Here is a 15,433-nt window from a genome sequence, read left to right on the forward strand (position 1 = left end):
CATTCTTTTTCATATCCTTTTTCATTATGGTTTCTAAGATGTTGAATGTAGTTCCCTGTGCTATACAGTAGGACCTTGTTGTTTATCCATTCTATATGTAATAGTTTGCATCTTCTAATCCCAAACTCCCAGTCCTTCCCTCCCCCCGTAAAGCAGTGCTGAATCACATGAAATGTAGTGTGTGTGCTGTCAGGTTAGTGAAATAACTGCAGGGGATCCGAGCTGCAGCTGGTGGGGCTTCCTGGGTTCTCTCTGGTGGTTCCCAGTGAGTCTGGGTCCTGGCTGCAGTTCCGTTTCCTGCCACTTGAGGTCCCCTCCAGGTTCACTGTGGGCTGAATGTTTTGGGGTGCTGTAGCTGGTTAGGTGGAGAAGGCAATGGCACCCCACTCCAGTACTCTTGCCTGGAAAATCCCATGGATGGAGGAGCCTGGTGGGCTGCAGTCCATGGGGTCGTGAAGAGTCAGACACGACTGAGCGACTTCACGGTCACTTTTCACTTCCATGCATTGGAGAAGGAAACGGCAACCCACTCCAGTGTTCTTGCCTGGAGAATCCCAGGGACGGCGGAGCCTGGTGGGCTGCCGTCTGTGGGGTCGCACAGAGTCAGACACGACTGAAGCAATGCAGCAGCAGCAGCAGCAGCAGCTTAGGAGGACCAAGAGAGTGGCCATTATTCCAGGAGGTTTCTGATGTCATGGCTCCCAGTGGCTCCCCAAGCATATTGGGCCTGGAAAGCGTGAGGGGTGTGGATACGGGGCTCTGGCTTGGCCTCCCCGGCAGGTGGTCCTTTCCCCATCTCCTTCCTTCCCCTCCATCGTCTTCCTTATACACGTGCACAAAAGATGAGACCTTTACCTACCTTGTTGGAGAATAGAGTTCTGGACTGAAGCCTGGAGCAAATCACCAGGCTCTTTAAATGGGAATTCAAGTCATCCTGAGGTCCAGTTATCTCATGGTTTTACTGTGTGTCCCCGCTGGGAGTTGGTGGTTCTGGGGCTCAGCTCTTTGAAGTGGAGTTCATTCACCTGGTACTGTCTGTGGGGTGTAGTTTTGCTCTGGGAGTAGAGGGGCTGTAGGTTCAGAAGAGCCCTTTTGATTTTGCTCCTTGGGGCCACCTGTGCAAGAAGACAAGCTGCAGGTCGTGCCTCTTGGCCCTCTGAATTTCCCTGGCCCAAGGCTGTCAGCTGGAACCGTGGTCTTACACTTGCTCCAGGTCGTGAACATGCTCTCTGTCCCAGGAGCCATGCTCTCTTCTGGTGAAGACAAAGATGATGGTGACATCATGGCTTTGGTCCCAGGGTTGTTTTGTTTTTTTCTTTTTTCATTTATTTTTATTAGTTGGAGGCTAATTCCTTTACAATATTGTAGTGGTTTTTGCCATATATTGACATGAATCAGCCATGGATTTACATGTGTTCCCCATCCCGATCCCCCCTCCCACCTCCCTCCCCATCCCATCCCTCTGGGTCTTCCCAGTGCACCAGCCCTGAGCACTTGTCTCATGCATCCAACCTGGGCTGGTGGTCTGTTTCACCCTTGATAGTATACTTGTTTCAGTGCTATTCTCTCAGAACATCCCACCCTCGCCTTCTCCTACAGAGTCCAAAAGTCTGTTCTGTACATCTGTGTCTCTTTTTCTGTTTTGCATATATGGTTATTGTTACCATCTTTTTAAATTCCATATATATGCATTAGTATACTGTATTGGTCTTTATCTTTCTGGCTTACTTCACTCTGTATAATGGGCTCCAGTTTCATCCACCTCATTAGAACTGGTTCAAATGAATTCTTTTTAACGGCTGAGTAATATTCCATAGTGTATATGTACCACAGCTTTCTTATCCATTCATCTGCTGATGGGCATCTAGGTTGCTTCCATGTCCTGGCTATTATAAACAGTGTTGTGATGAACTTTGGGGTGCATGTGTCTCTTTCAGATCTGGTTTCCTGGGTGTGTATGCCCAGGAGTGGGATTGCTGGGTCATATGGCAGTTCTATTTCCAGTTTTTTAAAGAATCTCCACACTGTTCTCCATAGTGGCTGGACTAGTTTGCATTCCCACTGGTCCCAGGGTTTATGCTTTGATGAGCTCTCAGTAGAGTGAGTGAAAGCTCAAAATAGTGGCCGGGGAAAGACATTCTTTGGGTGGGAGTATTATTCCGGAGCAAGATTGACAGGGCTGGCCAGCTGGTTGTCAGAAGAAGGGGAGTTTAAAGACTTCTGAGGCTTTTATCCTGGGAAAGCCAGGCTGTTGTACTGTCACCAAGTGAAATCAGGATCTCAGGAAGGGGAGCAGGTCAGAGAGGGAGGGGAATGGGATGTGATGGATTGGCTTGGTTGCGCCATATTGGAGTTATTTGTATCATTTTTTGAACTTTTATTGAATTCTTACATAAACTGTGGCCCAAATTATGCAAGGGGGATGGATGTGAATGCAACTTAAATCAAGGCTGTGCCCTCCCTCATCTTCCCTCCCTAGGGACAAAGACAGGTGACCTTCATTAACCTGGACAAAGATGGGTAGCCTTCGCTAACCTGGGTAAGCACTTTCTGGTACGCCTCCACTTTTTAAAAATTTATTTTTATTTATTTTTTGGTCGGGCTGTGTAGCATGTGGGATCTTGGTTCCTTGACCAGGGATTAAACCATTGCTGCCCTGCAATGTAGCACAGAGTCTTAACCACTGGAGCACCAGGGAGGTCCCTGGTGTGCCCCGTTTAAGTCCCCAAATCCAAGATTTCTGATAAATTGTGAAGATCGTGACGTAGACCTGAGACCAGAGGAAGGCTTCCTGCCTTGTCTTCTGTGAATTGGCCACAGAGTTGATCTAACTGGACTCCCAGGTGGAGACACTGAGCAGAGAAAATGGGCCAGAGGTGCCTGTACCCCAAAAGTAAAAGAGACTGCATGGACTAAACTCCTGCCTTTAAACACAGTTCCTCACCCTCCACCCACCAGTAACCTGGGACCCTGAAGCGCGCCGGTCTCTGCCAGGTCAGCTTAGACACAGCGTGTCCCGTGGTTGTGCAGACGGCAGCCAGAAATACTACTGGTGCTCCCTTCTTTGGGGGATCTGGTGGGATCTTGGGAAAAAGAGAAAAGGGGAGCATTTCCGTTCCTCCCCAACGTGCTTCCCTGTTGTCAAGCTCTCAGTTGACCACCTGGAAAGGCCAGGCTCACACAGGGCTCACGTGCTTCTACAAAGGCTCAGGCACGAGCTATGTGCCAGCCCCTCATAGGAGAGCTGTGGTCTGAAACAGGACTCCGTCATCATCCTGAGGCTGTAGACTAGGTGCTCTAGGAGATGAGAGGGAGGCAGCCTGTCTGGTGCATTGATACAGGTACCAGGTATCGCACATTTGGTGGCCTGTCACCATCAACTTGGTCCAGAGGTTACTTGTCTGAGCCTCAGTTTGTCTATCTGGAAGATGGGTAGAATCCTTTCCTCCAAGGGATGTGAGAAATCTTGAGGAGATACGTGGATAGTGGCAGGATGGCATACATAGAGAGGTGCGGGACCCAGCAGGTGCCAGAGAAGTCAGACCCCGCTGAACTCGGACACAGCAAGGATGGGTACTGCAGGGAAACCTTGGAAACCTAGGTCTTGGCACTGAGCTTGCAGAATAGGCAGAACTGGGGACAGAAGAAAGGAAGGTGAGTGCAAACAGGGTGAGTGGCAAGTCTTAAGAGACTCCCAGCTTTAAAAAATTCTTTTCCAAATTATAGAGTATTGAGCAGAGTTTCCTGTACTGTACAATAGGTTCTCGTTGGGTATCAATTTTAAACACAGAAGTGCATGCATGTCGGCCCCAAACTCCCGATCTGTACTTCTGAGACTGTTGGTTTTTGATTTTATGAAATTTCTTTCATAATTTAGCAGCAGAGAGGATCGTGAGTAGGACCACTGGGTTTTTGGAGACCAGAGAGAGAAGACTCACATTCTCTCCTCCTCCAAGGATTGCCTGCTTGCCAGTCCTGCTTTTTACTTTCTTCATTTCTAAGCCATGTGGTTCCAAGGACAATTTAACATGAGTATTTCCAATTTAATATGTCCCAGATGTGGCATTAAGTAACCCCTCACACTGTCTCCTCTCCTCACTCCTCACTTCTGAAAGTTGGCCTTCCTTATCCTTGGCACTATAGACATTTGGGGCTAGACAATTATTTAACTTTAATTTATAGCAGCATCCCTGGCTTCTACCTATGCTAGAATATTTAGTAGCGGACCCCTCCCCCTGACCAAGTCATGACAGTCAAAAATGTCTCCGTAAATTTCCAGATGTGCTCTAGGAAGCAAAATCACCATTGATTGAGAATCATCAAACTTACTGATTGCAGTAAATGGTCCTCATTTACCAGAGGCTCCAGCCACTGAGGAGTCATCCTGTTGTCTTCCTCTCTTGCACGCCTTCATCCCAAGAGCAAGTACTTCTGCTTGAAGCTTGCCAACAGATCTAAAATCTAACCACTTCTCGTTTTCTCATGTGGCACCATCATCTTTCATGCAGAGAACTGCAGTGGTCTCCTAACTAGTATCCGAAGTATCACCGTTGCCTACATACAGCCCATTCTCCATACAGCACCAGAGTGGTACCAAAAGCAACTTCCTTCTCTTGCTTCAAGTACACTTCAGTGCCTTCCCTTTGCACAAAGAATAGAATCCAAATGCATCACCTTGGTTTAGAGGCGCCTGCACTGAGCGCTCTGCCTACCTCCCCATCTCTTGTCTCTCCCTCCTTTGATGGCTCACCGGGCTCCTGCACCATCCTGCCTTGAACTCACCACGTCTTTCCCACCTGAGGGTGGGGGCAGGGGCAGTTCACCTATGGTTCCCTTGACCTGGAATGCTCTTCTCCCCACTTTCTCCATGACTGACTCTTTCTCATCATTCAGGACTCAACCTAAATGGAGACCTGACCTTCCTTGATCTATCTATCTTATGCAGGTATTCCCTTCAAAATCTCAGTCCCTTGTTTTTTTCCCTCCATCACATCTATTGCAGTTAGTAATTGGCTGCCTCCTTAATTAAATGGCTGGCCTCCATGAAGGCAAGAATCATGCTTGACTGCTTCTTAGCCTATCTCTAGTACCAGGCACAAGATAGATGCCCAGTATGAGTTGACTGAATGAATGAATTAATCTTATCATCCTTGAGGAAGAGAGACACCATTACTCTAGTTTAAAATTGGTAGCCATGGACCTCTGGAATTAGACTTCCAATAAAATAAGTAATATACCAATTTTCTTCTTTGAACCTCTCAGGACTGTTAGCACATTGCCTAACAAAGAGCAGCTTCCCCAGGAATAATTGTTGAATGGATGAATAACTCAATCTTCTGCAGTAAGAATTTATATAATACATATTATATGAATATCTAATGAATAAAATAAGCAGACTTTAACCGAATAGTTGAAATTCCAAAACCATTCTTTGATCTCCTCACATAGGGATGGTTTGATTACTCCCCCACCCCCAACTCCAGCCTTGAGACACTGATGCTATTTTCAGTGATTATTGTTATGTAGTTTTTTGAGGTAGTTGGAATGTAATACAAATGACATGCTGCCTGGCCCATAGTAGCATTCAGAACATGTTTGTTGACTTGAGTTCAGTCAGGTCACTTGAAAAAAGAGAATTAGGAAGGTCAGTGTACAGGGAAGTGAATTTGGGTCTCGTCTTGGGAATGTTTCAGCAAATCTACAGGTTATGATTAGAGAGAGAGACAAATTTCGTAGCCTTTAAGAATTTACTGTCCGGTGGGAGAGATGAAGACTTTGAAGAACTGGATAGCATATAATTATACTAAACAGCGTAGTACTGTTTTGAATATCTTCTGAGTTGCTTTGATTTAGTATTGGGGTTTTTTTCTTCCTCTTTCTGGACCAGACTCAGCTGTAAGAAGCATGGAGAAGTAATGAAGATTCTTGACATTCTCAGACTGCTTTCTGGGAATCCTGCAAACTCCCGACTTCTCTGATGACTCTTCTCATGGCTGAGTTCAAGAGCATTTTGCAAACCCGGACTTTGAATCTGGGAAAATGCTTTATGACCATTTTTATGACCTCAAAGCAACCCTCGAAGGCGAGTTATTTCCCTGTCTTTGCCAAAGGGGAAAAACCAAGGGCCTGGTAAATTGCCCAGGATCTCCCAGACTCAGATGCTCGCTCATGGGTGGCTCTTGCGCTCCGGCCTCATGCCGTCTCCTTCCGTTAGATGTGCCTTGGCTGCCCTGAGGAGGGCCTGTCGGCAAGCTCAGCTCCCAGCTCTGTGGACTTCATGGTCTTCCCCAGGAAGGAGGAAGGCCCATTTCAGAGAACCACATACTGTTAGAGCTGTGAGATTTCAGTACAAACTACTAGTCTACTCCAATCCTTTTATACTTGGGCCAGCTGACATCCATAGAAGGAAAGTGATTTGCTTTCACTCACACCCTAACATCTCCAAGCTCCAGGCCATTGTGTTTTTTTGATTCCAACACAGTTGTCTCTGATTTAAAAAGTGTCCTCAGGACTCATGAGATTTCATTTTTTTAGAGGCAGGGTAGTGCTATAGGCAGAGCAAGGAGGTTTTTTTTTTTTTTCTTTTTTCTTTTTGAGAGATAAAGCAATGGTTAAAGTAAGTCCCCTGGAGCCAACCCACCTTGGCTCTTGTTCCAGCCCAGCAGTCCGCTGTATGACCTTGTTTAACCTGTTTGGGCCTCAGTTATTCTCATCTGTGAAGTGGGGATAGTCGTAGTACTTGGGGTGTATTGAGGATTCATCAGTCAATATGTGTAAAGATCTCAGAATAATACCTGGAACAGCAGAAAGACTATGAAAATGTTGCTCTAGTTTTTATTGTTATGTGATTCCAGCTTCTCCTCCCCGGCAGGGTGATTCTGGGTGAGTTGTTTGACATCTCTGAGCCTCGGCTTCCTCGTCTATGGGAATAATTCTGTCCTCGCAGGATTGTTGAATAGATCAGAAGACATGCATTTGAGGCACCTGCCTGTGAGTAGGTGCTGAGTGAATGGCCAGCTCTTTTACCGCTTCCGAAGATTTGAGAATGTTGTGTTTGGGAGGCAGTCAGACCCAGCATCTACCACCAGGTTGATGCTTAAGTTGTTCCTCTCTCTTTCCGTTTCCAGAAGGCAGGACTCTCAGGGTTGAATCTGCTGCCCCTTCCAGGGAAGAACTGCAGTTGCAGTGGCTTACTTTAAAAGAACATTGCTTTTATTTTTTATTAAGCATCTATTGAGTACTTGCTGGGTGGCAAGCCCTGTTTGCACACATTGTTTCATTTAATCTGCACAATAGCCCTATAGCATAAGTGCTATGCTTACCCCCATTTATGCCTAAGGAAACTAAGTCTCAGAGGATAACTTACCCTGAGCCACATAGTTAGTGACAGAAGGAGCCACACTATTGAATCCAAATCAAGCTGGCTTGAAAAGTCTGTACCCTTAGCCAGTCACTGCTGGGGACTGTGCCAGGCCCCGGCTGCAGGTGAGTCCTGCGGGGCGGGTGGTGACATCACTCACACCAAGGACACCAGAGGAAGATGGAGCACTCTCCCAGGTTAACGATTACCACCTCGCCAGCTGCCAGGTGACAAGCGGGCAGAGCAGAGGAGTCCAGGACTCCTCCCCTTGCCCTCCTGCCCAGCCCAGGCCCTGCGGCGTGCACCAATCTGCTGTAGCCTGGGAGCTCGCCCAGCCCGCCAAGTTCCCCTTCCCGCCCAGGTGCGGAGCCCGTGGGGAGCGATCTGCAGGCCCGGGGCTGGGCAGGAAGAGCCTGAGAGCTGTTCTAAGACACATCTTAAGCTGCTGAGGAGAGAGACCCTGTCCCATGGCTGGGGGTGAATACCCCCAGTAGGAGAGTGAGGGCGCTTTGAGCTCTTGCCTCGAGAAGTTCACAGGTGAGGACATCTGGGACTGATCACCTTCCCAAGGTGGGTAAGAGTCGGGGGCAAGCTGCGTGCTTGGGATAGAAGCCCGGGCTGCAGCCCTCCGAAGGGCAGGCGCTCAGTCACCCCGGGAGAGTGCGGCTGAGCTGAGGGTGCCGGCTGGTAGGGATGGAAAGCACATGGGACTTGGGATTGACTCATTCCGACTTCAGCCCTGCTGCCCACTGGTTACATGACCGCCGGCCTCGTTGACTCCCCTCTCTTACATAGGCGGTCGTGCCTCCCCGTCGAAGAGGATTTCTAGCAGGGCTGTGTGGTGCGCCGATGTGAGGAGAGGAACCAGGCACCCAAGAGATGCCTGGCAGATGTTCCCCTTCTTCTGCCAACTCTGTGCATCCCCACTGCTGGGCCCCCAGGAGGGAGTGACCACTCTGGGCCTGCCGGAGTACTTGCTCTTCGCACGCACCGCTCATCTATACCCCTGAGTGGTAGTGCTGTGTGCTTAGTCGTCCAGTCCCGTGAGACTCTGTGCAACCCCATGGACTGTAGTCCTCCAGGCTCCTCTGTCCATGGGGGGTTCTCCAGGCAAGAATACTGGAGTGGGTTGCCATGCCCTCCTCCAGAGGATCTTCCCATCCCAGGGGACGAACCCAGGTTACCCGCATTGCAGGTGTATTCTTTACTGTCTGAGCCACCAGATAGTGGGAGGTGATTAAGTTCAAAAACTGAAAGGAGAATCATACTTGTTGCTTGTTTCCATAACAAACACATATCTAAGTCCAGGTCACTGACTTTAGGAACTCCTGTGCCAGTGATATTCATGGGTCCCTTAGCCTCTGCACTTTCCCTCATAAGGTTTTCTGGAAATCAAAGCCCTTACTACCAGGGGGATTTGATTCTAAGTAGTGGAAAGCATGGCCCCTTCTTGGTGTCCAGCCCAGCTGCGAGGACTGGACTGTGTCCGGTCCAGGGCGAGCACTCCTTGGGAAGAAGCACCGTCCTCTAGGACTGCTGGTGACCCACGTTCTGACTGGCACGCACATTAGGCTTCCAGAGGGATGAAAGAAAAAGCTCTTCCTCCCTACTGCCACCCCTTCGCTGCACTGTGAGGAAGGCTGGAGGCAAAGGTCTTCTCTGCAGAGTTGCCAGCAGTGATGGAACTCAGCCTCTGGCCGGGTGCAGGCTCTTCTTTCTTCAGGACTTCGCGACTTCCGGCTCCCTTAATAGGTACCCTTAATTCTCTTATCTCCACCTGCCTTCTGGGTTTACTGAAGCATAATGCTAAACCATATTCTTCCTTGGAAGTTACAGTTCGTTCCGGGGAGGTTCCGGGCTCTTAACTTGGAGACTGCAGAGTGAGAATTGGCTCAGATCGTGGGGGCAGGTAGGAGGCAGTGGAAGACAGACAGGGAGCTCCTGACAGCCCAGTTTCGAATGAGCCGTTTTTTTCTTTACTCCGGATGGAAATGCTGCCCTGAGCTTGTGTTGATGCCTCCTTTATCTAACAGCGATTGATTGTTGTTTAGTTTGAAGAGGTTTGCCGCCCATCTCCGACTTAGAACTGGTGCCTGGGTGTATGACGGACAATTTTAGAAAAGCCAGTCAAATCAGGTAAAACTTCAGCCAAGTCATCATTTATCCATCCAGGAAGCTTTGATTTGGTGCCGAAGTCTGCCGAATCTTTTTCAGTTACTTTTCCACACTTCCTTCAGTCTCTGCTCCCGTCCCCTGGCCTAAGCTTCTTGCACCTGGACTGTTCCATCAGTCAGGTAACTAGACTCCCTGCTTCCAGTCCTGACCCCACCTCTCTGTCCATTCCTCTCACGAGGGCCAGAGTGACCTTTTGAAAACTTAGATCCTTTTGCTCCCTGTTTAAACTTTCCTATGGCTGCCGGTTGAGTGTTGAATAAAATCCCCTCCCCCTACTATTGTGACTTGTGGGGTCCTGTGTCATTCGCCCCTGCCTGCTTCCTGAAATCACCCCCACGTTACCCTTTTCTATTTGAGAGCAGGCACTAGGGATAATTTCCTGTTCTTCTCATAATTTCCAGCTCTTTCCCACCTCTGGACCTTTGTCTTGGCTGTTCCCTTGCCCAGAATATTCTTTTATTTTTTCCATAGAGACAAGATTTATAGAGCACTGTTTCCATGATTTTACCTTCTGGAATATTAAAAGTATTCATTACGATGCCTTTCCCCCCTTATTTATTTTTCCAAAATTATTTTTTAAATTTTTAAAACATGTACTTACTTTTAATTGAAGGGTAATTGCTTTACTGTATTGTGTTGGTTTCTGCCACATATCAACATGAATCAGCCATAGGTATACATATGTCCCCTCCCTCCCACCAGCCTCCCACCTCCCACCCCTCTCGGTTGTTACAGAGCCCTGGTTTGAGTTCCCCGAGCCATGCAGCAAATTCCCATTGGCCTTCTATATTTTGTATGATAGTGTATATGCTTCCATGTTACTCTCTCCATTCATCCCACTCCTCCTTCCTCCCCCCTGCCCATGTCCATAAGTCTGTTCTCTATGTCTCTGTCTCCACTGTAGCCCTGTAATTAGGTTCATCAGGACCATCTTCCTAGATTCCATGTATACGTGTTAATATACAATATTTGTTTTTCTCTTTCTGACTTACTTCACTCTGTATAATAGGCTCTAGGTTCATCCACCTCATTAGAACTGACTCAAATGTGTTTCTTCTTATGGTTGAGTGATATTCCATTGTATATATATACTATGGTTTCTTTATTCATTCATCTCATGATGGACATCTGGGTTACCTCCTTGTCCTAGCTATTGTAAATAGTGCTGCAGTGAACATTGGGGTACATGTGCCTTTTTCAATTTTGTTTTCCTCAGGGTATATGCCTAGGAGTGGGACCACTGGGTCATATGGTAGTTCTACTCCCAGTTTTTTGAGGAATCTCCATACTGTCTTCCATAGTGACTATTCCAATTTACATTCCCACCAGCAGTTGCAAAAGGGTTCCCTTTTCTCCACACCCTCTCCAGCATTTATTGTTTGTGGATTTCTTGATGATAGCCATTCTGACTGGTGTGAGGTGATATCTCTATATACTTTTGATTTGCATTTCTCTAATAATAAGCCATGTTGAGCATCTTTTCATGTGTTTATTAGCCATTTGTATGTCTTCTTTGGAGAAATGTCTACTTAGGTCTTTTGCCCACTTGATTGGGTTGTTTGTTTTTCTGGTATGCAGAAAACTACATGAGCTGCTTGAGCTGCATGTATATTTTGAAAATTAATCCTTTGTCAGTTGTTTCATTTGCTATTATTTTCTCCCATTCTGAGGGTTGTCTTTTTATCTTGTTTATAGTTTCCTTTGCTGTGCAAAAGCTTTTAAGTTTAATTAGGTCCATTTGTTTGTTTTTATTTCCATTACTGTTCCCTTGCCTAGAATATTCCTACCTGGCTCTTCACATGATGCTTGCTTCTCCTTTATTCTCAGGAGTCTGCCATGCTCCCCACCACACTCCACCATAGTGGTGCCCCTTGCAATCACTACCCCTGTCACTCTCTTTCCTTCCCTTGTAACACACCACATGCACTGACATTAATCTTCTTTATTAATGTGTTAACTTATCATCCATCTCACCGAATTTATAGGTAAGTTTCATGAGTTCAGGGACATATCTGTCTGGTTTTCTGCTGAGTTTCTGGTACCTTGCACAATATCTGGCTCAAAGGTGGAAGCCAATTAATATTTGTTAAATGAACAAATGGCCAAACGAATGTGCAAAGTACTTCTCAGGGTCCTCCGAAAAGGAACATCTGTATGTGGAGTTGTAAGGAGGCTTCCTTTTCACCTCACCTGAGCCAGCCAGCGTTCCTCTTCCCCCTAGCCATCATTAGGATCCCACATCAAATATACTGCCATTGTGTGTGTGTGCGTGATCAGTTGCTCAGTTGTGTCCAACTATTTGCGACCGTATGAAGCGTAGCCCGCCAGGCTCCTATGTCCATGGGTTTCTCCAGGCAAGAATACTGGAGTGGGTTGCCATGCACTCCTCCAGGGGATCTTTCCGATCCAGGGATCAAACCCATGTCTCTTGCATCTCCTGTATTGGCAGGCAGATTCTTTACCACTGAGCCACCTGGGAAGCCCTGTGTACTATTGTTACAAGGGTTACTCTGCATGTGGAGTCTTTCACTGCATTTCTCACATCCTCTCTGAGGTCCTAGTCTTGTGGACAAGCTGTAGCTGGCCAAGAACCCAACCTCGCTGCCTTATGCAGTGAATATGACCTCAGTCCCCCTAAACTGTCACGGGCCAATGTGTTAGTTACAGTGACTATCACAAACATTTTCCCAGAAAACTTTTTCCCTTATCAGACGTGTTCTAGGATGTTCTATGTGACATCTATGCTAAAAATGACCGTGGTAGGTCCACAGGGAATTTGGACTTACCCTGCCCAATTAGTGGTGCGTTACTTCCTTGGCCTTATTCTCAACCTTTACTCCTATGTCCTCTTACAGTGGGTTTTGGGGAACTCTTAAGTGCCAGTAGCATTTCTGTGGGATGGCTAGGGAGAAAATCACCTACCCCCTTTCCCTGTCTTAATAGTGAATCTGCCTCCTGGGGTTACCTTAGCTTTCAGCCATAGCTCTATGGCTGAGGGAGTCAGCCACAGCCAAGCGTTGCTTTTATTTGGCACCAACTGTATGCCAACACATTGTTTCTTGACATTTTTAGAAGCCAACTTCTCAGAGGAGAACTGGTGTGTTTGTATCCCACTGAGGGCGTTTGACCCCTTGTGGCCACACCTGCTCCAGTTTCAGGAAGGGGGCCATCCTGTCAGAAGAGGAGAAACCTGTGACCCTGAGTATTGCTTTGGAACCCTTATCCCCCTCTTTACACTGGCTGCAAAGGAGGGGAGATAGACTGTTCATTCTAGCTTCAGGATCATTTATGTTCATGAATATTCACAAGGTGCCAAAATAAACAAGTATTTTTCAAAAGGGTATATCCAGATACTAACCTTTCCCTCCATTAACATTCATTTCCTAGAATTATTTATTGCAAACCTTTCTCTTCCAACCCTAGGATTATATGTATTGAAAATTGTATTTAGATAAATCAGTTCAACTAAAAACAATCATTGAAATTAATGATTTCATTTAGTAGGCGTAGCTGCATCTTTCTGTCTTCCTCAGCACCCTGTGGAGTGAAGAGGCCCCTTCAGTGGCTTCCCTTCCCAGGCACAGGAGTGAGGTAAACAGGCTTGAATAACCTGCCCAGGACCACAGTCTGCAAAAGACTGTTGACATTCCTGATCCCATCAGACAGTCTTCCTGGAAGACCAGATTATTTCCAAAACCCTGAGAAGTGGGACAGAATGTTATGTAAAATGAATTATGAACATTCTCAGAGTCATCTCATATTATCCTGATAAGATCATTTGAAATTCCCCAGAAAATTTATTTGTAAGATTGGATTTATGTCAATGTCGCCCAAGCTTAGTCATTCTGATGCCATCTTTATAATTTTGCCATATTTGTCTACCACTTGTCTTGCTTATTTACTTACCATCTTCCTTCATGGTGACTACTTAATTTAAAGCAGTTTGTTTAAAGAGCAAATGATATATTCCATCTACAAGTGCAAAAGGAGAAACATTGGGTGTAATAGAAAGTAATCAGAAAAATAAGTACATGGCTTAAAATAAGAGATTCACCAGTGTGCAGTCTAAAATTTTACAAAACTTACCCCCAGAGGTTCATCTACCGCACTTGTGAAATACAGACTTATAAAGCAAATCTCTTATTGACCAGAGAGAAAGGAAGACAGACCAGGGAAAGAAGGAGGAACTATTAAAGCTCACAGAATGGTCAGAAGACTTTAATCCCTTAGTGCTGAGTTTACCACCTCATAAATGTGAAAATTTGTCTGAGGGACAGGTCTGCTTTTGTCATCCAGATTTGCTTTGGGACAAATGTTGGCGGTTATTTCTTTTTCCCAGCATATGATTTTGTAGATAGTTGGAGCCCTTCTTGGCTGTGGGCACTGTTGGGTAATATACACTCTTGTCTGTCAATTCCACAGGATGGAGGCTTTGAGAGGTCCTGTGGGAAGGTGCCTACTTAGGCTGAGTCGGCTACAGGGATGTAAATAAATTCGGATCTCTGGACTCGTGTAGTGAGTAGCTCCTACAACCAGAGCTAAGCGTTAAACTACATCTAGATCATGTGATAATTACTGAGCTTGGGAAGCTGAAGAGTGAATTGGGGACTTAATAAGTTGGCATCAGTTCAGAAACTAGGAACTGTACTAGGTAACTCAAGCAGGAAGAGATTTAATATAGGGAATTGGTAACATACAAAATTGTTAGGAAGGACAAGAGTTAGGAGGGTGCAATTGGGCTCGTCAAGACCAAACCATCACAACTGTGACTTAAAGTGCTTGTTATATTCTAGAGCTGTTATACTCCACCCTCCTACCTCTGACTCCCATAAAACTGACTACCAGATACGGAAACCTGGAGTCTGACTCCACAATCACTCCCATTTGTTATAATTTGCCTGCCAGCCCCCTCTGCCTCACGCCTGCCTTCCAGACCTCATGCAGGTACAAATCATTGGGCAGAACTTAAATCACACCCAGAACCCCAGCTGCAAGGGAGTCTGGGTGACGCTTTCAAACCCTGCAGTGTGGAGGTAGAAGAGAATGTAGCAGGGGCAGAAATGAATGCCAGTAAGCAACATAACCATGGAAGAGTAAGGCAGGTAACTAACCAGGGTAAGGTGCAAATCCCTGTAACATAGTGACAAGCAATACCAGCAAGCTCACAAGTAAGAGAGTCCGGTATTGACTTGACCTGGACCTTGCAGAATTCTGATCAAGGTGTGCAGGCGGGTATGGTAGAGAGGTTCTAGATCAAGGAAAGTCAGAGGTGGGGCAGTGCAATGCGCCCAATCTATGTCCTGGCATGAAGGCTTAAAAATCTACAGTATCTTTCTTTCTTGACTGGGCCCTAGGTTCCATGCATTACACTGGATACATTTTACATGGAGTATTTCTGTTTTTCCTTTGTTGTTTTTCTCCTGTTAGCCTCAGAGATCCTTCATAACTCACCATTAGACATTGCACATCCATCAGACAGCTGAGCCCTGATGTTAACCACGTGAGACTGACTCTGAGACCCACATGCCTGGTGACAGTCGCACTGCCTCTCTCTGGAGGGAAGGGGGGCTGAAGCAGAGACTGTGGCCAGGTTATCATGAGCCATGAATGCCAGGCTTTGGACTCTGGACTTGATCTTAAATGATAAGTGTGGTCACTAACAGGCAGTTTGGGAGGGAGCCGGATGTGGTGGGATTGCCCCATGGATCTATCGGAAGAATATGGGCTTGATCCGCATGAGAAAAGGCCAGAGGCGGCAGTAGATGAGCTTTTGTTCCTCCAGGTTTTTCCCTTCTTCATCACTAGTTTTGCAAAGAGGGTGAATTCTTTACCTAGCCGCTCCTGCACCCTAGGTGATAGTAGGTTTTCATTTTGGTGGTGAAGCAGATTCCTTCTAAA

The 15,433-nt window shown here is 46.5% G+C and overlaps 1 protein-coding gene across 6 annotated transcripts in view; it reads left to right on the forward strand.

Annotated features, from left to right (window-relative positions):
* The window catches only part of NAV2 (neuron navigator 2), a 417,005-nt gene that overhangs the window by 79,429 nt on the left and 322,143 nt on the right, over positions 1-15,433 (forward strand). Inside the window, exon 1 of one of the 6 annotated variants that reach the window (XM_061167946.1) lies at positions 7,738-7,930. The exons of 4 other annotated variants lie outside the window; for them this stretch is intronic. The gene's annotated coding sequence lies outside the window, so the exon portion shown is untranslated. Of the gene's footprint in view, positions 1-7,737; positions 7,931-15,433 lie in introns of those variants that run through there. One more of the 6 variants, XM_061167952.1, reaches the window with a different exon arrangement.

The sequence above is a fragment of the Dama dama genome, chromosome 2, assembly GCF_033118175.1.
Source record: "Dama dama isolate Ldn47 chromosome 2, ASM3311817v1, whole genome shotgun sequence".
NCBI lineage: Eukaryota > Metazoa > Chordata > Mammalia > Artiodactyla > Cervidae > Dama > Dama dama.